This window comes from Marmota flaviventris, chromosome 3 (genome assembly GCF_047511675.1).
Source record: "Marmota flaviventris isolate mMarFla1 chromosome 3, mMarFla1.hap1, whole genome shotgun sequence".
NCBI lineage: Eukaryota > Metazoa > Chordata > Mammalia > Rodentia > Sciuridae > Marmota > Marmota flaviventris.
Genome location: NC_092500.1, coordinates 49,271,662 through 49,296,792, shown reverse-complemented (window position 1 = coordinate 49,296,792; position 25,131 = coordinate 49,271,662). Strand labels below are relative to the sequence as shown.

Genomic DNA, 25,131 nt, shown 5'->3' with positions numbered 1-25,131 from the left:
ATTAGTACAACCACTCTGGAAAGCAATATGGAGATTCCTCAAAAAACTAGGAATGGAACCACCATATGACCCAGCTATCCCACTAATCAGTATTTTTCAAAAAGGATTATTGATTTTTAATAGTTAAATTTTTTCAAGTTGGATTGTGAAAATACCTCAAAGCTTGCTCTTTTGTCCTTTCAGATTTATCCCATTTATATTTTAAGTCATTCATGTATTCTGTCAAGAGTAAAGTGTTTATCAAATCTTCAAAGAGATTAAAAGGAGAGTCAGAATAGAGTGAAATGTCAGGCATTAGGTAGAACATATGAAATTGTTTTAATGTCTGTTACCCTTATTGACAAAACAGGTTAAAGCCATACTTATATTTTCTATTTAACCAAAGCTACCAAAATCTTTTTATTTTCACCTATGTTTTTTTCCTTATTATATACTTCAATATAGAATGACATAAAGTTATTCAGAAGCAGCTTGGACCCGTATTATTCCCCCATTTCTTCCTTAAGGCTGAAACTAAAACTCCAATCCCTTTTCTGCAACTTGTAAATTTTATAAAAGCAGTGATGACTGAGATATTTCTTGAAGAACCAGAGCATTCAGCAGTAGGCAGGTGGGGGAATGAGTGATAAAGTGTGAAGAGAATTCCAGATAAGATTAAGCATGCACACGCACATCTTGTGAAGGATGCAGAGGCATTAGAGTCAGTGCCAAGAAATGAGGACAACATGGGATGTTTACTTAATGTATGAGGGGTTTTGACCTATCCTACTATGGAGATTTATTTTTACCCAACAGGTGATTATAGAGCAACAATGTCTGAGTAGTTTTAGGAAATGGCAAAGAAATCTAATCAACAGAGCACATTTACAAAACAATTCCAAACATTAGTTTCTTTGTGCTATCTATCTTCCTTAAGTGTAAAAAGAGTTCTAGAAAAGGTTAAAGACAGAAAATATAATACATAAAACTTCTTTTAACAAATCCATGATACAAGTATAAGTGGAGATTTATGCATCAAGTCCTCATGGAAATATCATCTCATTGTCCAAGTGTGGTAGTATATAACAGTCTTCCTCCCTCATGAAAGAGGAGATCAGTCATACTCTCTGTGTCATTGTCTGGGCAGAATTCTAAGATGGCCCCGTGATCTCTGTCCTTGATGCTGTATCCATAATTATGTTACATTACACAGCAAGAATGAGGATATTTCACAAATGTAATTAAGACACCAAAGTAGTTGAAAAGTCATGAAAAGAGAGATTAACCTTGTGGACCTGACTTAAAAAGGTTGTTAATCTTTAAAAATGGAGTTTTGGACTTCACTGATGTCAAAAAGAGATCCTCCCAGTGGTGTTGAAGAAGCAGGCTGCCAATGGTTGTAGGCCTGAAGAAATGGATTATTCTAGTAACTATGTGATCTTGGAAAAGGACTTTGAAACTCAGATGGTATCCTGATATCATTGCAGCTTTGCAAAACCCTGAGCAAAAGATCCACTTAGGCTGACAATGGAAACTGTGAAATAATGTGTCTGTTGTTTTAATCTCCTAAATTTATGTTAATTTATTATAAAGCAATGGAAAAATGAATATGCTTTAGAGTGATAAGGAAAATCACATGGGGTCAATACCTATCTATAAAAACTGTATGTGATGGCTAAAGGCACAGAGCTTAAAGCCAGGCTGTATGTGCTCATGTCCTTGCACTACCACCTGCTTGGTCTGTGATCCTGGCCCTGCTCCTTCATGCCTCCATGCAATTTCCAGATTATGAAATAAGGAAAAATATAGTGTTCTTCTCATAGGATTCTTTTGAGGACTGTTGGACTTATACAAAGTCAGTAGAGGGCAATTGGTAGACAGCAAGCACTCTGTGAAACATTAACTAGCCTTACAAAAAAACTCCTCTTCTCATTATCAGTAGATCTAAAAGCTTCAAAGACTTTCTTCATATATATCCTCTCAACAATGAGAGTCATCCTATCATAAACACTGAAGGAATTTAATGAGGAGATCAGTCTCTTTTTTTGCCTCTCTGGTTGTATACAAAGTATATTCATACCATTTGTGTTTTCATACATGTACTTAGGGTAATGATGTCCATCTCATTTCAGCATCTGTTTTATCCCCTTGCCCTTCCTTTCCCCTCCCACCTCATTGCCCTATCTAGAGTTCATCTAATCTTCCCATGCTCTCCCTCTGAACCCCACTATGAATCAGCCTCCTTATATCAAAGAAAAAATTTGGTATTTAGTTTTTTGAGATTGGCTAACTTCACTTAGCATTATATTCTCCACCTCCATCCATCTACCTGTTAATGCCATGATTTTATTCTCTTTTATTGCTGATTAATATTTCATTATGTATATATACCACATTTTCTTTATCCATTCATCTACTGAAGGGCATCTAGGTTGGTTCCACAGTTTAGCTATTGTGAATTGTGCTGCAATAAATATTGATGTGGTATATCCCTGTACTACGCTGTTTTAAGTCCTTTGGATATAGACTGAGGAGAGGGATACCTGGGACAAAAGGTGGTTTCATTCCCAGTTTTCCAAGGAACCTCCATACTGCTTTCCATATTGGCTGCACCAATTTGCAGTCCCACCATCAATGTATGAATGTGCCTTTTTCTCCACATCCTTGCTAACAGTTATTGTTGTTTGTATTCTTAATAGCTGCCATTCTGACTGGAGTGAGATAAAGTTTTAGAGTAGCTCTGATTTGCATTTCTCTAATTGCAAGATATGTTGAACATTTTTTCATATATTTGTTGACTGATTGTATATCTTCTTCTGATAAGCGTCTGCTCAGCTCCTTGGCCCATTTATTGATTGGGTTATGTTGGAGTCTGTAAACAAGTCAAAGTAACACCTGGAATTTTGCCAGGGGAATGTTAGAGTTCGTAAACAAGTCTGGATGGTGCCTGGCAAAATGTCAGAGGGAGTGGTTTGAGAAGTAACAAAAACAAGCCATTAACTGTGGAGATTCCTTATTGGTTGACTGATGTATCTAGTTTATGCTAATTAGATAAGCTGTGTGGAATGTATAAATACTGCTCCTGTCCTGCAATAAACGGCTCCTACTCCTGCTGTATCAACGTACACAAGTTATTCGTCACCCCCCGGTTATTTTGCTGCAGCCGGACTCCGGCAGGGTTATTTGATTTTTTGGTGTTTAGCTTTTTGAGTTCTTTCTATAGAAACTAGTGCTCTATCTGATCTGCAAGTGGTAAAAATTTGCTCCCAAGCCATAGGCTCTCTATTCATCTCATTGATTGTTTCTTTTGCTGAGAAGAAGCTTTTTAGTTTGAATCCATCTGCTTTATTAATTCTTGATTTTATTTTTGCATTATAGGACTCTTATTAAGGAAGTAGGGGCCTACTCTGATATGATGGAGATTTGGGCCTACTTTTTCTTCTGTTAGACACAGGGTCTCTGGTTTTATTCCTAGGTCCTTGATCCACTTTGAGTTGAGTTTTGTGCATGGTGAGAGATCACGGTTTAATTTCATTTTGTTGCATATGGATTTTCAGTTTTCCCAACACCATTTTTTGAAGAGGCTATCTTTTTTCCAAAGTATGTTTTTGGCACCTTTGTCTAATATAAGATAACTGTAATTATGTGGGTTACTCTCTGTGTCCTCTGTTCTGTACCATTGGTCTACCAGTCTGTTTTGGTGCCAATACCATGCTGTTTTTGTTACTGTTGCTCTGTAGTATAAGTTTAAGGTCTATACTTGATTGATGCCATTGCTTCTCTCTTCTTGATAAGGATTGCTTTAGCTATTGTGGGTCTCTTATTTTTCCAGATGAATTTCTTGACTGCTTTTTCTATTTCTATGAGGAATATCATTGGGATTTTGATTGGAATTGCATTAAATCTGTATAGTGCTTTTGGAAGTACTGTAATTTTGACAATATTATTTCTGCCTATCCAAGAACAAGGAGAGAAGAGATCATTCTTATTACTGTATTGAGTTGGTTTCAATAATCAATTTCAGTCAAAAATGGATAAAATAATGTAAAATATGATGCCAATTTCAAACTGTAAAAATAGCTAGTGGAGGTCTAATTATATCTGGAATCTGTTAAAGATCTCTGATACGGTTTGGACATGGTTTGAGTGTGGCTCTGGACATTTCATACCCTAGAAGTTTGGTCCCTTCTGTGGTGGTGCTAAAATGGGAGAGTCTTTACAAAATGAGGCCTGGGAGATAACAGGTCATGGTGGCTACACCTCATAAGAGAGGTTAATGCTTTTCTTGGGAAGTCCCAAGAAAGCAGATTATTATTAGTGATTCTGATACCTCCCCTGAATCTCATTTCCTTTTTTACATGTCATCTCATCTTACATGTACCATCTGCTGCAGAGCACTCACCAAAGACTAGCAGACACTGGTGCTATTCTCTCAAGCCTACAGAACTCTTGAGTTAAGTAAACCTCTTTTCTTCAAAAAGAACTCAGCCTTTTGTATTGTGTGATAGCAGCATAAAATGAACTAAAACATCCCTCCTCCCAAGATTTGAGGATCAGACACAATTTCACTGTAACCACTAAAACTCATGAATCGTTGCTAAAGTCCTGTGTTGTAGTTGCTGTATATTATTTATCAGAAAATGTACAGTAAAAACCTTTGCAGTAAAGTAGAATGAAAATCCATTGAGACAGCTATTCAGCTGTGAAGAAAGATAGATGGACAGAGAAACACATAGATAATGGCAGAAATAAAGAGAAAGAAGAAAGGAAAGAAAAGAAATAGTAACTTGGGTCCTGATTATGAATGAAAAGATAAAATTTAAATTCTGAGTCCAGTAATTTTTAATTAATTAATTAATTAATGGCATTAGGAATCAAATGCCTAGGTTTCTCTACTATTGAGCTACATTCTCAGCCTTTTTTATTTTTTTATTTGAGACAAAGTCTTGCTAAGTTGGTCAGGCTGGCCTTGAACTTGCACTTCTCTTGCCTGAGCCTCCCAAGTTACTGGGATTATAGGCATTCACCACCAAGTCTAGTCTAATTGGATAAATTGTTTAAAAAAAAAGTGGAACTTTTGTGAATCTATGAAAATTGTTAGATTGTAATCTTTTTTAATCCAAGGAAACTGAAAATAGAAAAACAGTTTCCTAAGCTTTCTAACTAGGTAGAAGGATTTAGCTGGGGAAAGGGAAAATTCAGTGGTGAAAGTGAAGTGTATTATTGCTAACACCCAAATGCATTAGAATGATAGAGGAGGACTTTTGAAATTACATATGCATCCAGAAAATTTGATCTAGGAGATCTGGAGTACAGACCATGAAACTGTATTTAAAAAAAAAAAAAAAACTCTTAATTTGTTAAAGGGAAGGTAAAGCTGAAGTAACAAATGGATTCCTTAAATGTTGGTACATTAACACAATGGAAATGAATTTCTTGTTCATAAAATGGTGAGGTTGGCAGGGAAGCTCTTCCTCATTCCAAGTTAAGTTACCCAGCATCTTTCCCTCTGTAGCCTCTTTCCCTCATGCCCTCTGGATTCACTGTCTTTTGAATTCCCCAAATAGAAGGGAAAATAGGACAGAAAGGCACATGTGGGGAGTGGTAATGGGCCAGACTAAAAGAAGCATGAATTTTCCCTTTGCTCTCATCCCCTTAAGCAGAATTCAGTCACATGGTGATACCTACCTAAAAGTAAAAGAGGGAAATACAGTTTAATTGCTGGGCTAAGAAGAGGAAGTAAGTTTCAGGGAACAGGAAGCAGTCTCTGCCATAAGTATAGCATGTGATATTGATGTACAGTCAGTGCATGGTTTAAACTTGATGGTTGAAAAAAGGACCTTTCAGTCAAAATAATCTATGTTCAATCTTGGCCATTTGACAACTAAACATTTCCCTTGTCTATGCCTCAATTTCTCTTTGTTTAAAAGAGAATTATAAATATCCTACATCTTAAGACTTATGTAGACTGAAATGAAATTATATGTTTATCATTAGAATTATAATTGGCAATTTATTAGTAGTAAGAAATATTTTAATTATGTCAGTTTGGGAAGCAAGGTATTCTTTCATTTCAGTCAAGAACATGGATGTATCAGCATCAGAATTAATATTTTTCCAACTGAATGATTAGACTTGAAAGGTTTTCAATGTAGAATCGTAACACAACAGCACTGATTTCTAGCTGTCATAAAATTTCCTGGACAAGTGCAAAGCTCTCCACCATGAAACCATTGAGAAATCTGGTCTTTTCCCAACTGGTGGCTTCTCCATAAGCTAGGAATTACTGCCACTTTTGTCACTGTGTGGAGAAATATATGGAAGCAGTATGTGCTGTGGTCAGAGCTTCTTTCAATATTAGGATATTTGAAGCTCACAGAAAGTAAAATTACTCTAACTTAAAAATGAAGTGAAAATAATCTTTAAATATTGAGAAACTGAAAAAGAATGATAGTTTAGCCCTAAGCTAAGATTTATGATAATCTCTAATTTCCATTCAGAGTGCTTTAGATTTAACTTTTGTCACATACAAATGTATATCAGTACACAGGAAAAACTCAGTGAATGTTGAGCTCTGGGGTACTAATCATTGGAGGCAAGTGGTACATACCATTACTGATGAGCTAAATATAACAATTACAGGATGGTTCAAAAGTCTGCAGCACTGTGAGGGCACTGTCTCAACATAAAGTTATCTTTCAGATGGATAGAGAACCTTTGTTCACCATTTTTAAAGCTGAGTAACACACAGGCTTCTTAAGAGAAATAATTTTCACTGAGCCACAAGATTGTATCCATGGTTTCTTGGTTTCCAGGCCTCAATCTGAGAATACAACCATATTCTAAATAACCCAGACAAAATGTGTCTCTGCATGCCTCATATTCCTGGTTTCTCCAGCATTTTATAGCCCTCCCAACTTTAGAACTAACTTCCTCTACCCTCTTGCCACACTCACACATTTCTTGTGCTGTCTTCCCCATGAAGCATCTCAGAATATTATCTTCTCCACCTGATTCCCTGATCCCCAACCCCAGGCTTGCCTCTTAGGCCTTATTATAATTTGATGCACTCTTGCTGACTTGATAAAGTGACCAGAACCTGGCTTTCCATGTGCTTAATGCCCTGATGGAGGTTAGTGTCCTCAGCTCTACAGGTTTCTCCTTCTGTGTTCTTGCCTTGAATGGACCACAAGTCAGGGTAGTGGGAAGACAGGTCATAAGGCCCAGATGCTAGACCCTATGAAGTCATTTGACTTATTACTCTGGCATTGTAATAATTTGGATGTGAAGTATTCCCCAAAAGCTCATTGAGTCAATGCAAGAAGGCTTAGAGGAGAAATGTTGGGTTCTGAGAGCCAGCTCGCAGGAAGATGAGGAGACCTATGCCATGCCAGGGGGTCTTCCTGTGGCAGCCGCAGCAGTGGCGGCTGCACCCACGCCTAGCTGGTTCCGCTTGTGCAAATCCTCCAGGGCCTTGACAAAGTCCTTGGTGAATCCTGCTCCTTGCTGGCTGCCACATTGGGGTAGAGGAACTGCGTGCTCATCAGCATGGTGGTGACCAGCCCGTTGGACTCTATGATGAGGCGCTCAAGTTCCGGAGAGGGGACCTTGAGCAACTCCAGATCAGGGGAGGAAAGCAGGCCGTGGAGGGGGTGCCTGACTGGGGGCGCCATCTGCGTGCAAGGGGGCCACCTGCTCCCTCTGGCTCAGCGTCAGCACATCCTTCTTCATTGTGGTACCCGCTGCTGCCTTTAGGAGTGCCCTGGGGAACAAGCGGCCTAGGGACACTAAGTTGCTGCTGCTGCCACTGGCGCAGCCGCCCAGGCTGCTCAGCGACCCATCACCATAGAACAGTGTTTCCATGCTCTGCCTCCCATGCTGTGATGGCAGGGGAGAGTGGCCGAGGCCTCCCAGGGCGGCCGTGCTTCCCTTCCCTGTCCTCTGGGCCGTGTGCCTACCCAGGCCCCCGCAGCTGCGCCTGGCCCTCTGATGGTGGCAGCTCCGTGGAATTATTATTATTATTATTATTATTATTATTATTATTATTATTATTATTATTTTAAATATATTTTAGTTGTCAATGGAAAAAAAATCAATCAGTGAATTAATCCCTTGACAGGATTAATCGAGTGGTAACTGAAGGGGTCGAGTGTGGGTGGAGGAGGTAGGTCATTGGGGATTGTGCCTTTTGGGTATGTATTTTGTATCTGGCAAGTGGAGTTTCTCTCCGCTTTCTGATTATCACATGAACCATTTCCCTTTGCCACACTCCTCCACCATGATGTTCTACCTTACTGCAGGACCTGAGGAATGGAGTTGGATGTATGTGGACTGAGACCTCTAAAAGCATGAGAGCTCAAATAAACTTTTACTCCTTAAAATTGTTCTTGTCAAGTCTGTTAGTCACAGCAGGAAAAACAAAACAAAAACAAAATTAAAAAAATTTAAAAAAAAACCCTGACTAAAACAGATGTCCTTAGCACTTGAGCTTTCTTTTCCTCCTTTGAAAATGGGGAATATGATAATGTATTAGGCTCAATTAATAATCACTGTTATTTAATTCTAAGTGTGCTTTTGCTTTTCCATAAAGTTTTAGATGTATTATCTTATTTAATCTGCATTATATTCTTTTGAGTTTGGGGGTGTGTATTTAGGTGAGGAAACTGAGAAAGGTTAAGTAAGTAATTTGATCAATTTGGCAGAGCCCTTTGAACTTTGAGGTTTTCAGGTGATATAGACTCAGTGTGTTTAGTTGCTTCCTAAAGCACAGTAAGAAAAGAAAACTGCCATGACCAGAGGCACATATAGACAAACAGAGTCTTGTGGGCTCTGTTTAGCACAACCTCTGTGGTGATGCTTTGCCACACTGGCTAACTTTACAAAAAGTCAAGTCCCATAAACTTAAATTTGACCTAGTTTAATCAAACTGTGGGTTGTGGCTCAATTTTTCAATAATTGATTACTAAGAATTTAACAGCTTTTAGCAACCACTGTAAAGTGCATTCTTCCTTTTGTGGTCTCTCTCTGAAACACATGTTGTTATTTCTCACTAAGATGAATATACTGTAACTCCTTCCCAAAAAAACCCCAAACTGCAGGAGGAGCTACATTTCTATAGATATCACTTTTCAAAGCAGCATTGATTTAAGAAGCACCATGGAGAGGTCTTGAGTTGATGGTCCAACTAATGCAAGCTCCCAAGGTCATTCTTAGGTTTATTTTCTGCTGTCTAATGGCAGTGGCATTGGAGCCTTGGTTTTGCTCAATGATAACATCTGCATTGCTTACCTCCTACCTAATGAGCAAACTCAAATGGAGAAAAAGCAGAACAGGCCTGAGGTTGTCAAGAGAACAGGCAGAGCACAGCATGCTGCGATCCACTGGCTGTGGCTCCCTCCACTGCTAGTGCCATGCAGCTGCAGTGAGAGGACCAGCAAAGAACAAAATTGGCATTGCTGGGGCCTCACAGAGACAGCCAACTTCCCAAGAGCCAAAACTCACCCCTGCTCTGCAGACCACACTGTTTAACCTAGAGGCAGGAGGCATTTCTAATGGAGCAAGATTAGAGAGAATATATAGAAAATTACACAACAGATTCCAAAGCAAGAGGGAGGGGCTGACTTCAGTTCTTCTATTTGGGTTTCACAAGCTTCCTTCAGCTACTCTGGAAAGTTGGCACAAGCATTCTACTTTGACTTTGGAAAGGTTTGATGTTCTTTCATGTTAGTGTATTAAATTCATCATCAGAAGAACAAATGCCAAAGCCTATCTCTCAGTGGTGCAGTGTGGAAGTACAGTAGATCAGCTCTGGCATTTCTTTTCTGCCTCCCTTAGCCCTAGTCACTAGATTGCAGTTCAGAGGTTTTGTGTGTGTGTGTGTGTGTGTGTGTGTGTGTGTGTGTGTGTTTTCTAATTAGTTTTACTCTTTAGGTCAAGTTTCTAAATCACTTTAACTAAGGATCTAATTATTCTGAACAAACAGGGAAAACTGATATCAGCCACCTGCCAGGACTGGATCGATGAGTCTGCTAATGTATCCCTGCCTTATTTTGCCTCATGTGAGGCCCTCCCCATCCAGTCTGCAATCAGGACAGTTATTCTGAATGCAGTAGGTGAGAGCTACTGGATGAAGAAGGGAGCACATGCAGATGTGCCAACTCAGCAGACAAGTGGCTGTGGAAAGGAGAAGAAACTGTGCTCAACCGGGGGAATGCTGCTCCAAGTTGTTCTCTAACGTGGAGAGAGAGGCTTAGGAGGAAATGTGCAATCAACTTTCTTCTCCTGAGCACATTTCAAGGGAAGTCAGGCCAAGGTCAGAGATATAGTCCAGCTCAGTGGTTTGATAGCTTGGAGAGTGTGGATTACTCAATTGCTTTAACCTCCGTGAACTCAATTAAATTCAACAGGCATATGTTTGTATATCACTAACCTTACTTATTGCCATCACTTCATATGCTTGACCTGGTTCAAGACTTAAGCACTTTAATTAGGAAAAGACAACTAACAATGCACAGAAGAGGAAAAGGCCTTTGCCATTAAGTGCAGAAGGAAGTCCACATGGATTACCTAAAAATAGTGAAAGCTTTGCTTCTTCTGTGGTATCACACATTTTGGCTTTGTTTAGAGCTCCCTTGAGGATGGAGATGAAATATAAAGTGGCAAAAGAGGAAAGTAAGATAGCATGAAGCAGAGAATGAAAACACCATGGAAACAAACTGTCAAGCTAGAATATGACAGAGCAGGAATAGCCACAGGAGGTCTCAGCTGCACTGCAACACAGGCCCTTTCACCATTTTGCCTGGGACTTATTTAACAACCTGTGGATAGCTCAGCATGAAATGGTTGTTCTAGTGCATCACATCAGCTCTTAATACATACTTTTAGCACTTTGGCAAACATTTCTGCAAACTTTAGATCTGAGAGCCATGGTTTCGGATTTGGGATTTATAGATAAAGCAAGCCAACTCTATTTCCTCCAAACATGATCTTCATAGAGGAGGTTGTGGCTGCTGGGTGAAGCACCACAGTGTGGGTGGCCTCCTCTTCCCCTGGCAGCAGATACTAAAATCCAAGCAGTTTTCTTGGCATCAGGAATCCTCAATCATTAGCCGGTGAATGTAAAATATGATTCTCCAAGAGTGACATAAGTCATGTCACAAAGACATTTAACATTTTATTTCTCCCATTTATATATTCACTTATTTGTTTTTGCCAACCCATTAACACCTTCTGAAATAATTGTTCTGCTGAGTTCAATTTTAAAAATACTATATGTGTCATGATTATTTTTTGGTATCTATCTGGCTGTGCCACAATGACAAATATCTGGTCAAACATTAATCTGGATATTCATGTGAGGGTGCTTTCAGATGAGATTTATATTTAAATCTGAACTTTTATTGAGAACGGTAGATTGCCCTCCATAACATGAGTGGGCTTCATCCATTCAGTTGAAGTCCTGAGACCTTAACCAAGTTTTATTCATTGCCTCACACATTGATTATGTGTATTTGATTTTTATACATGTGTCAAATAAATAATTTTGAACTTAATGTTTATAATACAGTCATAAGAACATATATCAAAGAAGCCACACATTCCAAGGTCAAAGTAAACAAATAAAGAAGAAAGGGAAGATTATACTGTGTTTTTAAAACAAAGTAATAGAAAGACCAGCAAGGTTTGAGATTCAGTTCAACAATCATTAACTGCAGACTTCTTTCCAAAACTAATTTTTCCAATGGCATATATTAGGGTTACTAAAGCTGTCCTTACTAGCTGTGATCTTAGGTCAAGTTGTTCAACTGCTCCATACTTTTACTTCACTGTCTTCAAGTTGGAGATGAAAAAAAATAAAAATAATAAGATTTTCTCAGAAATTGATACCATTCACATTAGTGCCTGTCTCATTCCTAACTCAGTGAAAGTTTCTGAAAGAAAAGTCTGGAAGAAAAGCAAGGAGCTTACTATAAATTAGCATTCTATAAGTGATTTTATTTAGTCACCAAAACCTTGTAAGAAAACACTTATATCAATTGTATAAGTGATAAGGAGTCCTGCAGGTCTCAAGGTTTAGATCAGAAGTTGTTAGTGACTTGAAATCTTTTTTCTTGCATAGGATTCTGAGGAGTGATGCTGCACAGAACAGAACTCTTCAGCCACCTTCCAGAGAACTCAAAACAGCAAACCAGAGAGTCGTGGACAATCACCCAGCTCCATCTAACTATAAACTATTGGTGGTAATGGTTTTCAGAAGCTACTCAGTGCCATGATCCCTTTACATTCAAGAGTCATTAGCTCATTGGTTAGGAGAATAGATTCTGAAGTCAGTCTTAGTCCTAGTTGTTGTACTAGACACATGACCTTGGTACTATAGTCTGGATCTTAAATGTCCCCCAAAAGGCCCATGTATTGAAGACCTTTTCATCAGCCTGTAGCACTATTAGAAGGCAGTGGAAACTTTAGAGGTGAGTCTTAGTGGAAGGAAATTAGGTCTTTTAATGAAATCAGAAAAGACATTACTAGTTTTGGCAAAGAGGTCACTGGTAACAGGTGACTTTTTCTTGACTGGTTTCAGTTGAATGGTGGGAAGAAATTAAGTATAATGAATTATGAAGATGAATGAGAAAGCAAATAGAAAATAAAATTTTAAAATGTGAAGGGAATAATAATTACTATATGCCAGATCCTGAACTTGGTCTTCTGTATTTGTTATATAATCACTGGTGCAACTTTTAGTAAATAAGAATTTGAAGCCAAAAGGACTTGATTTCAAATTCTTATTTACTAATAATGACAATGATGAGAATAATAGCTAACACTTACATGTGCTTACTACATGCTTGACTCTGTTCTAAGTACTTTACATATATTACCATTTCATTCTTAAGAAAAATAACAAAGGAAGACACTACTATTGTAGTGTATTTTACAGTGAAAGAATCTGAGACATAAAGGCTTAGTAACTGGCACAAGCTAGAAAACAAGAGCCAGACAGTTGTACTACAGACATCTATGCTGCCCTTCTCTTCCTCCCAGATACCTCAGGAGCACATGGTCTGACTTTCAGAAACTGAAAGAAACCCCAAAGAGATAATATAAGTAGAACCATATATACCAGAGGGGCATCCAGACTGGAGAAGCTTCTTTAAATTTTCAGCTTGAATACTTACAATGTACTCTCATATTTCTAAGGGAATTCTAATAAGGTCTTGATGTAGTTAGAGTGCCAAAGGACAATAAATGTGTATATATACTGAATAAACTAGAAGCTTTAACATTTACTTTTTAGATCCTTTCATTGATCCAGAAAGCAATCTTAGTCAACTATCTGAATGCTTCTCAATAAACCGGCTTTGTAATAAAACAGATGACTACCACCAAAAGCTATAAGATCAGAAGCTATGAAATCCCATAAGGAGACCAATTATTTAAACCTGAAGGGGCCATTTAGAGAAGTCCTTGATAGCCATGAGAATTTGTACAGAAAGAAAAGAGGGAAGCTTAGTCTACTGAGGAATCTGCATAATCAAAGCACCTGGGAGGCATGAGAACTCACACAGGATTAGGAAAGGGTGAATAAAAACTAACAGTAGGAATGAAAAGATGCCTGGAAAACTAGACTAGGAAGAGGCTCAAGTATCAGAAAGATCAACCTCAACATAGATGAGTACAAGGGGCCATTTGTTTTTCTTATACATTAGTATATTAAACTACACCAAAATACACAAACATGTTAAAATCTTGAGAGTGAAGAGCCAAAAGTTATTTTTCACTGGACTAAAAGTGTAAATAAATCTCTATAATCTCCAAGGAAGGTAAAACTGAGATTTTGGAGTTGTTACTAAAGCTGTCTCATAAAACTTCAGACATGCAAAGAAATGGAGTTGTAGAATCACACATGTATCCACCAGAGAACAGAATCTGGGCAGAGTGTGTAAAGGAAGCAGAGTGTTTACAGCTTAAGAAGTGCGTCCTCTTCACTAAGAAGAGCTGCTGCTGTTTTCTTTGAATCAACTCTCGAATTCCCTTAAAGAGAAGTCAGTAGTGTTATGGGAAGCTCACCTATTGAAGTGACAGCAAAAACAGCAACCCAAGATGAGTAAACTGGTATTATGTCAAGTGACAGTAACTGCACTTTTGGTCCACACCCCAAAAGAGTGAGGCAAGAGAACATTTGCAGCGTTCACTGCCCATCATGCACATTCAAGCATGGGCAGTGGGAAGGCTAGGACATTAGAGCTATTGTCAGTACTGGAGATTTGTTCTCCCACCAAATGCCATTTCTTCAAAGTCTCTTCAAAACCATTCTTCTACATGGCCCATCCCTTTATTGATCATCTCTCCTCATATTGGTCAGTCTTAGACATCATGAGAATAGATAGTTGAGGTATTTGTTCTCAACCATGGCCTTTTAATTGTCCCTTAATTTTTTATGTGTATATAGTTCCCCAATTTTTCCCAACCTAACTTCAAGCATTTTAAGAATGGGAATAATTACCCATGAGATTTTCTGTCAAGTAGGGTTTGTTCTAAAAAGAACAAGAAACAATTTTCCCAAAGTCTCTTCATGATTTTTGTGACTCTTCTTAGTACAGGGACACATTTGACACCTATACCAAAGATAGCATGACTGTTGGATCCTCATGTTGAAACCCACTGCATTACCTCCATCTTAATGTGCTATCACTGAGATGTGAAGATAAGTGTGAATAGGCACAGTGGTATTAATTAGAAGTAACATCCCAAACAAAACAGCACCTGCTTATTGAAATGATGAATTCTTCTCTTTCTACCTAGTCACTGGCTGTGATCGATGTATGACAAGAGGAAAAAGCAGAGAAACCTCAGTGACCTTAGTGGAATAAAGAGCATGTAACAGGACATCATCATTCTTTGATACCAAGTCCCCTGTCAACCCCCACAGTAAGTACCTATCTTCTTTTGTCCTGTAAGCCAGCCTGTTAGACCACACTAGTAAGTGTAGCTAAGCTACAAATGCCATAGCTACTGTTTCAGTTTCACCCTGGCTCTTTAGCTTTCTGTTCATGTGTTCTACTCTTTGTGTTCAACTTCATTTTCTCTAATGAGAAAGTCCTCAACCACTCATCTTTGACATCTCCTCTCCGGATCTCAGAGTTCCAGAATCCAAGGTTCTATGTCTATCTCTATGACTACTTGGTTCATGTATCCAGCTACCCATGTTCTCATGGAATGACAGACAATAGAAAGTATCACTTCAGAATATAAACTCTGGACCAACCCACATGCTCACTCATTCTTACCTTCATCACACCCATAACAAGTTATGCAGCAGGCTTATTCTGGACATAGTTGGTAGTAGGGAGCTTTTTATATATCTTAGATCCTACTTGGTGTGGATATGATAGTGATATGAGAAGTATACTGTTTCAATAGTTTTCAAAGATGGCTACAAGGATTCTTTTGATTCTAGCACATGTGCCTCTTTGCAACGAGACTTTGCCACTCCTAACCTCAAGACATTGTCTATTTCCCCTCCTCTTGAATATAGGCTTGTTCTCTGACTTTCTTTAACCAGCAGAATGTGGCAGAAGGGACACCATATGGCTTCACAGCCTCAGTCACAAGAGGTCTTTTTAACACTCAGACTCTTGCTACCCTGAAAACAATATATTAGAAAGCTTAGGTCAGGCTCTATAAGAATGACAGACCATTCCCACCCAAGTAGAGAAACCTCAGTGACCCTAGTGGAATAAAGATCATCTATCCTCATATTGGTCAGCCTTAGACATCATGAGAGTAGATAGTTGAGGTATTTCCACCCAAAAGTCAAAATCAAGACGTGTGAGTGAGGCCGTTCAGCCTTAATAGATCTGCCAGATGACTGCAGTCAGATGAGTAACTCCAGGAAGACCATCAGAAGAACTCCCAACTGAGCCCAGCCCAATTTCTAAGGAATAGGAATATATGAGCAGAAAAATTATGATTTTTAAAGCAGGCATGAAAAAATAACTGATTAAAATTCCAAATGATAATTGTGATATGTTAGTCAGATTTCTATTACTATAACAAATACCTGAGTCGATCAGCTTAAAAAGAGAAAGCTCTATTTTGGCTCACAGGTTTTAGTCAATAATTGGTTGGCACTGTTGCTTTGGGCCTGTGGGGAGGCAGCCCACATCATGGTGAAGTGTTTGAAGAGCAAAATATCATGGCCAAGAGGCAGGAAGAGAAAAAGGCAAGGCCTGGGGTCCCACTCTCCCTTCAAGGGCCTGTTCCCAATAATAAAGACCTTACCCCTAGAACCTGCCATTTAAAGATGTCTCATCTCCCAATATTACCAATCTGGGGGGCCTAAGATCATAAACATAGACATTTAGGGGCCACTTAAAATCCAAATTGTATAAAGAAAATCAATACCTCTTATATTACCATGAGTCAAATCTATTGTTTTCTTCACAGTCATAATTTAAGCTTTATATGTTGAATGCCCTTCCACTAGGAAAACTACTGTTTCTGTTACTACTGCAACTATAACACATGTCTAAACACACACACACACACACTCACACATGCACACTCATACATACTCTTCAGCTCCCACTTACTTGTTTATATGCTCTTTGGGTCTTTTATTTTCTGAGTATCCATAGTGCTGTATTTCCACCTGAGTCCATTTACCTATCTTCATTTTACCATATCTATCTCCTTCAGACTATGAAGAACAGCAATATTTACTGTGTATCAGAAACTGTTCTTCTGTATTACCTTTTCAGGAAGATCATCATTATTCTGCCTATTTTATATATAACATGACTGAGATAAAGTCAACTAAGTCTGCCCCAAGTCACAGAGTTAATATAATTAATGGAGATAGAACTTGAATCCAGACAGAGGGTTAAGTGCCACCCTTAAAAGTGGCACTGTATTGTACTACTTTCTCTAGGTGACCCCCAGGTACTGTGTCATTTACATACTCAAACCAAAGCTCATCTCATAAACTTCATATCTCTCATATTCTTTATGTTGATAAATGATTATCAGTTGTATATGTGGTAAACCAGAAAATGTGATCTGCCTTATTCCCCTATATCTGCTATTTGGTTCTAGTAACCATGAGTATTAGTGGGAATATTAGATCCCTCTATAGATAGGCAGGGAGAGTTGGGATTGGAGTAGAGTAATACCACAGAGAATTATCAAGCTCATTGTAAAGAATGATTTTATTTATCTGAGGAAAATACAGGTAAACCATTGCAGGGCTTTGAGTAGAGCAGGGATATCATCATTTGCCTGTTTTAACAATTGATTCTATTGAAAACATGTATTTGTAGACTAAGAATGAAATCGGGGAGACCAAATAATTGTACATAAATAGGAATATTCTGTAAATTATGAATAATTCACATACTAATAATTACTAAAATATTGCAAAAGAATGACTCTCAGAGAAATGTGGGAAACACTAATTGAGTGTAGAGTGGCCACTGAAGCACTATGGAGTTTCATCAGATATTTTTACTACCTATTCTTCAATTTTATTTTAAGAAACAAAATGGTAAGAGTCTGAAATAATAGAATGTTCATTAATATAATGTACTTGGTCCCAGTTTGATTGTGGTGCCAGATATATACAATATCTCATCTTTTTCCAAGTTGCTGGTCTCCCTTGAACCAGACTCCTGCAATATTATTCTTCTGACTGATGTTATGAAGAACCCCTTGAAGGGTCTAATTCCTACTCATGCCAGAGTGAGGCAAAAAAGCTTCATCAATATGTTCCCAGGGCCTAAAAGGATTGTAAATATTTTTTGTATAATATCCGAACATGATATAAAGCATCCAGGAAGTGGAAACCAGACAAACTGAGAGAAAAGAGCCAAGGCAACAAAGGAAAATGGAGTTGAGAATCAAGAATTGTGTTCACAGGCAAGTTTGTGGAGATGGAGTATGCATTAGAGTTCTTTGTGAGGGATTTGTAATATGGTCAAGGTGGGGTGCCTCTTCGTACTGAGTGGCTTAAATATGTTCATAGTCCCAACACACACAAAATTTTGTGTTCTAGGTCATAATGATTTAAATTTTTTTCAATGTTGGGGATTAAACCCAGAGTTTTGTATATAATAGACAAGTATTTTTCCACTGAGCTACTTTTGTGCCAATTATATTTTATGCACCTAAAAGGGCAGTACAATAATGAGAGTATTAGGTTCCTTTGCAAACACACAGAGAGTTTTTTTTTTTGGAGGAAGTAAATCCCATGTAAAGAATTGTCAACCTTATCCATACTTAGAGTCAATTCTGCTGACAAGGAAATGTTTTTCACAGGTAGACTCTGCAGTTTCTATTTAACACAGACCTTTCCACTTTGGAAAGTCCAGCACGTCAGTGACATTTTCAGCTTAGTCACAAAGTTATATATTGGCTGTTGCATGTTTTTGAATGATGTATTTTGAAGCCAAACATTATTTGGAAGACTATATTTGCACTGAAACAAAAGTGATAAACCACCTAACCCACATGTCATCTTGAAATCTTAGGAGGAAATTATTGCCTACAACATATACACAAAACCAGTTTTTAATTTTTTGAGTAGTTCCAAGTTCTATTAGATAACTTCAAAATGTTCAAAATATAAAACATTTCCTAAAAAAATTTTGTATTAATAATTTCCCATACAAATATTTATGAAATAGAATTATTTTCATTTATTCAATCATGTATTCATTTGTTAGACACATATTGAAGTCTACCCTCAATACTTGACATTCATACAGTCATAATTACATAGAATTTAATTCCCTGAACTCAAAAACATCAGTTTTGTGAGGGACAGAAGCATATGCAAGTAGTTACAATCCAGAGACAAGCTGATCCATAAAGTGTAAACAAAATACCTAGGGCTAACGAGAAGGAAGTCACTAACTACCAGGGATTTTGAAGATCAACAGAGAAAATTAAAATTATGTGCAGCTTTAACATTGGTGGATCAGAAAGAATTCATGATGTAGAGAAGCAGAATTAGTGACATTTCAATCAGAGGGAATAATGGCTGCAGAAATAAAAGCACATTAAGACTTATATGTCATGTTGAAAAAGTCTTCTGCCTTTGGTACTACTAATAGCTAGCACCTAACCAGTGATTAATTTTAACATGTTCCTTAAGGTTGAAAATGATGTGAGCATTTTATGCTAAAGAAATTATGAATTTGATAATAGTGATAATGACAAGGTAAGATCTTGCAATGAACAGGTCCAAAATATTCATGTGGCTATGCTAAACAATTATTTACAATATTAGTCAACCCAATTGCAGTTTCCAACCCCATACAGTATATACTGAGAATGTACTACCATTTGTCATGACTATTCTTTGAGCCTAAACGATGAAAGATTTTCTTAACAATTCTAAAGATAGTAGTCATTCTAAGATAAATTTATATATTCAAAATAATTTCTACCAAAATTCCAGTGACAAACACACAAAAAAACCCCACAAAATTGTTCCAAAATAAATAGAAAACATAGAGAAGAAAAAATAAAGAAAACTAGTACAAAAACTAAGACTGGACTAATGCTATTGATATACATATGTTATGCTATTGATGGAATATATTAATATATCATGTATACATTAAATTGCTTTTGCAATAAAATTAATTTGTTATTGGCTAAAAATATACAGAATGTGTAGCCCCTAAAATATAACCTGTTGTACATAGCACTACTGTTGTAACAATAGAGACACTGAATCCATGAGAAATTGAAGGTTTAGTCAATAAGTGATACATGATGAAGCACTTAGCAATTTGGGGAAAAAAAACAATTTAGAGCATCATTTAATTTCTTACAGTAAAGTATATTTTAGATAATTAATAAAACCAAAATGAAAATCAAGCAACAGAAACTAGAAAAAAAAGGGAAATGAATATCAAATGTATAGGGACAGATGGACTTTCCTTATAAATGATAAGAGACACAAAGGGGAAAATTTAAAGATAAACTAAATAAAAATTTAAAACTTCGCTACATAAACTTTGAAAATCATGAGATAACTATCAAATTATAGATATAGCTACATAAAATACTAAAAAGACAAATTTTTTTTTGTACTATGAGCTTAAACTAATGACAAAAACTCCACAGGAAAAATGAGGGAGGGGTGGTGGTAAATTCAAGTAAACAGAAAATTAAGTACATGGAAAAATTTTAAATAATAATATTTATTGATTTTATCACTAATAAACATACAAGCCCTACATTTGTTATTAATAAAATGAAAATGCAAAATCAAACAACACTGGGATGTAATTGTTTGCTGTTATAAACAGTATTTTCTAACATTCAATGTAAACGCAAAGATGGTGCGGTGGAGGGTGGATTTGGTTGAGTTATCAGGCTGCCATTACCTTTACCTTTATAATTTGAAACTATTCTTATGGTCTTTTTTTTTAATATCATTGTTTTATTTATTTATTTATTTTATGTGATGCAGAGGATTGAGCCCAGTGCCTCACACATGCAAGGCAAACATTCAATCACTGAGTTACAACCCCAGCCCTATTCTTAAGGTCTTTAATGATTATTTATTACTTTAATAATTGAAAACAAATTAAAGTGACAGCACATGTTTGTACTAATTCAGAAAAATATCTTTCCCTACTGGGGTAAAAAATATAATACTGAACCTAAAGGCATCAGAACATCCACTGCTTCTTATCAAAGAATTTGCTTTCAAAATAGATCTGTTAGCCGGTAATCTATAAGTGGATGGTTAGAATGGTAAGTGGGTCTGGGGATATAGCTCAGTTGGTAGAGTGCCTGCCTTGCATACACAAGGCCCTGAGTTCAATCCTGAGCACCACAAAAATAAATAAACGAATAAATAATATAGACCTTTCAGTGAAGAAAGTGATTTCCATCTATCAGCATGTCCTGAGGCTGCAGATTAGACAAATATTGGTTGTCTATCAGCTCAAAATGCTTTGAAAAAAATAGGTGTTATATAGCCATCATGAGTCAAGGCAGAATTTTGCTTATAGAAAAGAACATATTGTCCCACTTCTTAGTATTTATCCAAACTAACTAAAATCCGTATACAGTAGTAACACATACACACCAGTTTATAGCAACGCACTTCACTAGGGCCATGTTACTGAAGTGCCTTCTGACAGATAAGGGATAAAGAAAATGTCACACACACACACACACACACACACACACACACACACACACACATATACATACTCAGTCATAAAGAAGAATGAAATTATGGCATTTGCCGGTAAGTGGATAGGAATGAAAAAGTCATACTAAGTGAAATAAGGCAGACTCAGAAAGTCAAGGTTTGAATGTTTTCTCCCATATGTGGAAGCTAAAGAGAGAAAAAAGTAATAAAATAAAAGAAGATTTTACTAAAATAGAAATGCAACCAATAGAGTAGAGGAAAGGGATAGAGGGAAAAGGACCAGGGGAGTTGTGGGTAAGTATTGGAGAATGAAATTTACCAATTACGCTGTATCCATGTACAAATATACCACAATGAATCTTTCTTATATATATAATTATAATGTCCCAATTAAAATATTAATAATATTATAATAATAGAAGGAAGATCAGTGGAGCTGAGCAAACAGATCAAGGGGTGAGTATGGGAGGGAAAGGGAAGATACTAGGGGATAAAATGGATCAAATTATGTTATGTACATGTACAAATATATAATAATGAGTCCCATTATTATATATAATTATAAGGTACCAATAAGAAAATTAAATCTTGCCAAAAAAAAACATACTGGTGACTGAAACATGTACATCCAGCAGAGATATACTCTATAGAATTCTAGGCAATGTGATTCAAGTACCAGTTGCTAAATTACTAGGAGCTTTGCCTAGAGATAGATTGTGCGTGATAAAGTGCTTCACAAAATTTTATTGTCTCTTTTTCTTTCTTTTAAGAAAGAAAGGGAAATACACAGAGAAACTCATTTGAGTTTCTTACAATGGAATTATAAAGACTTAAACAGTAACTTCACCTCCTCACAATTTGTTGGTGGAGGTGATGCAGTGGTGGGGTGTGTTAGGGGGTAATCTATGAGTAGATGGTTAGAATGGTAAGTGGAAAGCACATCATGCTGATGGGACAAAGCACCAAGAGGCCCAGGACAGAAACTAAGGAAGAGAAGTATCCTAAGGTAAAAGAAAACTCCACATGCCAGCTCATTCCCAAAACCATGGATGGCTTTCCCTCTGTCCTTTCAGCTTATATAAAATACTTAAGAAATAATATTAAGGTCCTTCTTTTGAAATTAGGTCACAACATCTTTGAGCCAGCCTCACTGCATAAATTTAGCATCTCTCCTTTTGCAAGACCCATTTACAGACTACTGTCTCGTGAAGACCTCTGTGGAATGTATGGCCAGGGCACTGTAGTCCTAATAGTGACTGAAGCCTAGAATCATGGGGTGAGGGAGGCTGACCTGTAGGTGCCTATTCTGACATTTCAAATCAGTCCTGTAAAATCTAACAAGGCTTGCTGTCCCAGATCCCATGCACCTGATAGAATACGGAGAGGACTCCCAGGGCTATTGGCCCTCACGTACCAGCTGCTGTGTTCTCCTCTATTGACCAGTGGAATTTCCAGTTTAGGAGTTTGGTGGACTCCCTGCCCTGGGCCAAGTGAGAACAAGAGCCCTGGCCATACAAGTGTTTTTATTGCTTTCCTTTCTCCCCTTAGAATTTGGAAACCTGGCTTCAGAATGATGAAGATGGAGAATAAGACTGAAACTAACTTGAACTTGGTAGTAAGAGTTTGTCATTTACTATAACTGTCCTATTATCTAAATCAGGATTAAAATAAACCACAACACTTTTCTTATATAGCTGATGAAGAACCAAGAAACATTAAAAAATGGTCAGAGTAAACAATAGTTTATTAATTGGTATGATACAAGATAAATAAAGGAAAATCTATACTTTTCCTTTTTATTAGCAAGAACCAACAAAGAAAAAAATGGAGAAATAGATAGATAATTTATCTACAAGAGAGAGAGAGAGGGTTGAAACCTGTAACAAGATTATACTGAGGTGTTTTTTTGTTGTTGTTGTTCTTTTTAGTTTTGATACAACACAAGGATACACCTTGACAAAATCACAAAAGCATGGAACCTAACCCATTCCAATTCAGTCCCCAGCACTTTCCCCACTCCTTTCTCCTCTCTCTGAACACTGAATAAAAAGACATGTAAGTATTGATCTTTCCCAAATTAATGAATATTTAGTGCAATTTCAATTCTATTATTTTTAAAACCACAGAGAAGTTTTAAAATTAATGTAAAAATAAATGTAGGATATTGCCTAGAAACTTTTTAAAAGGATATATTTTTGCAAGGTAGGGTAGGGTACTTTCTGTAAAACTATTAAAACTATTTACAACAGTACTTTGTAAAGATTACTATGGTATTACTAAAGGAAGAGACATCTTCCTTTTAGTAGCATCCAGAAAAATGGTTGAGCTATTTTATAACTTGACATAATCCAATGGGTAGAAAAATAGACTATTTAATAAATGGTGTTACAATTGTTGATGGATCCATTTATAAGAAAACCAAGTATAATCTCTACTTCACAGCAAAATATGAAAATTTCAAAACAGCTTAAGATGTTTATATAAAATATCACATATACAAATGTGTATAATATACATCATCATCAGTATGTATAGATCTATCACATTCTTGTTTAAAGACCTTTGAATGTAGCCATTCTTTAAGTCTGAGTAATATTATATTGTGTATATATACTGCATTTTGTTTATCAATTTAGCTGTTGAAGGGCACCTAGGATGGTTCCATAGCTTAGCTATTGTGAATTGAGTTGCTATAAACATTGATTTGGCCATGTCACTATACTAGGCAGATTTTAAATCCTCTGGGTTAATGCCAAGGAGGGGGATAACTGGGTCATACATGGTTCCATTCCAAGTTTTCTAAGGAATCTTCATAACACTTTCTATAGTGGTTGCACAATTCGCAGTCCCACCAGCATTATGTGAGTGTATCCTTTTCCCCACATCCTCACCAACATTTATTGTTGCTTATACTCTTAATAATTGCCATTCTCACTGGCCTCTGTGATACCTTTTGCTTCACTTTTCTCACTGAGTATTGTTTTGGCTATTCTAGGCCTCTTATTTTTCTAAATGGATTTGAAGACTGCTTTTCTGTTTCTATGAAGAACATCATCAGAACTTCATAGGAATTACATTACATCTGTATAGTGCTTTTGGTAGTATGGCCATTTTGACAATAATAATTCTGCCTATCCAAGAAGATGGGAGATCTTTCCATCTTTTAAGCTTCTTTAATTTCTTTCTGTATAGTTCTGTAGTTTTCATTGTAGAGGTATTTCACTTCTTTTGTTAGATTGATTCCAAATTTTTTTTTGAGACCATTGTGAATGGGACAGTTTTCCTAATTTCTTTTTCAGTTGGTTTATCATTGATGTATAGAAATACAATTGATTTATGGGTGTTAATTATACATATACTGCTACTTTGCTGAATTCATTTATGAGTTCTAGAAGTTTTCTAGTGGAATTTTTTGGTCTTCTGAATATAGAATCATGCCATTGGCAAATAGAGATATTTTGATGTTTTTTTTTCTATTTGTATCCCTTTAATTTCTAATTTCTTTTCTAATTGCTCTGGACTAGATTTTCCAGGATTATGTTGAATAGATGTGATAAAAGAGGGCATCTCTGTGTTGTTCCAGTTTTTGCAGGGAATGCTTTCAATATTTTTCCATTTACAATGATGTTGGCCTTGAATTTGGCATATATAGTTTTTACAATGTTGAGTTGTGTTCCTCCTAAGTCTAGTTTTGAACATGAAGGGGTGCTGTATTTTATCAAATGCTTTTTCTACATCTATTGAGATAATTGATTCTTGTCTTGAAACCTATTTATGTGATGAATTATGTTTATTGATTTCATATGTTGAACTACTCTTGCATCCCTGGGATGAACCCTACTTGATTATGGTGCACTATATTTTTGATATTTTTTATGTGATTTGCCAGTATTTTACTGAGAATTTTTGCATCTGTGGCCATCAGGGATATTAGTCTGAAATTTTCTTTCCTTGATATATCTTTGTCTGGTTTGGTATCAAGG

General features: G+C 36.8%; 1 long non-coding RNA gene across 1 annotated transcript in view; it reads left to right on the top strand.

Moving 5' to 3' along the window:
* Positions 1-25,131, top strand: part of LOC114083984 (uncharacterized) — a 63,236-nt gene that overhangs the window by 29,376 nt on the left and 8,729 nt on the right. Inside the window, exons 2-4 of the long non-coding RNA XR_003581247.2 lie at positions 12,098-12,218; positions 14,779-14,904; positions 23,077-23,203. This is a non-coding gene — a long non-coding RNA (uncharacterized lncRNA). The remainder of the gene's footprint in view (positions 1-12,097; positions 12,219-14,778; positions 14,905-23,076; positions 23,204-25,131) is intronic.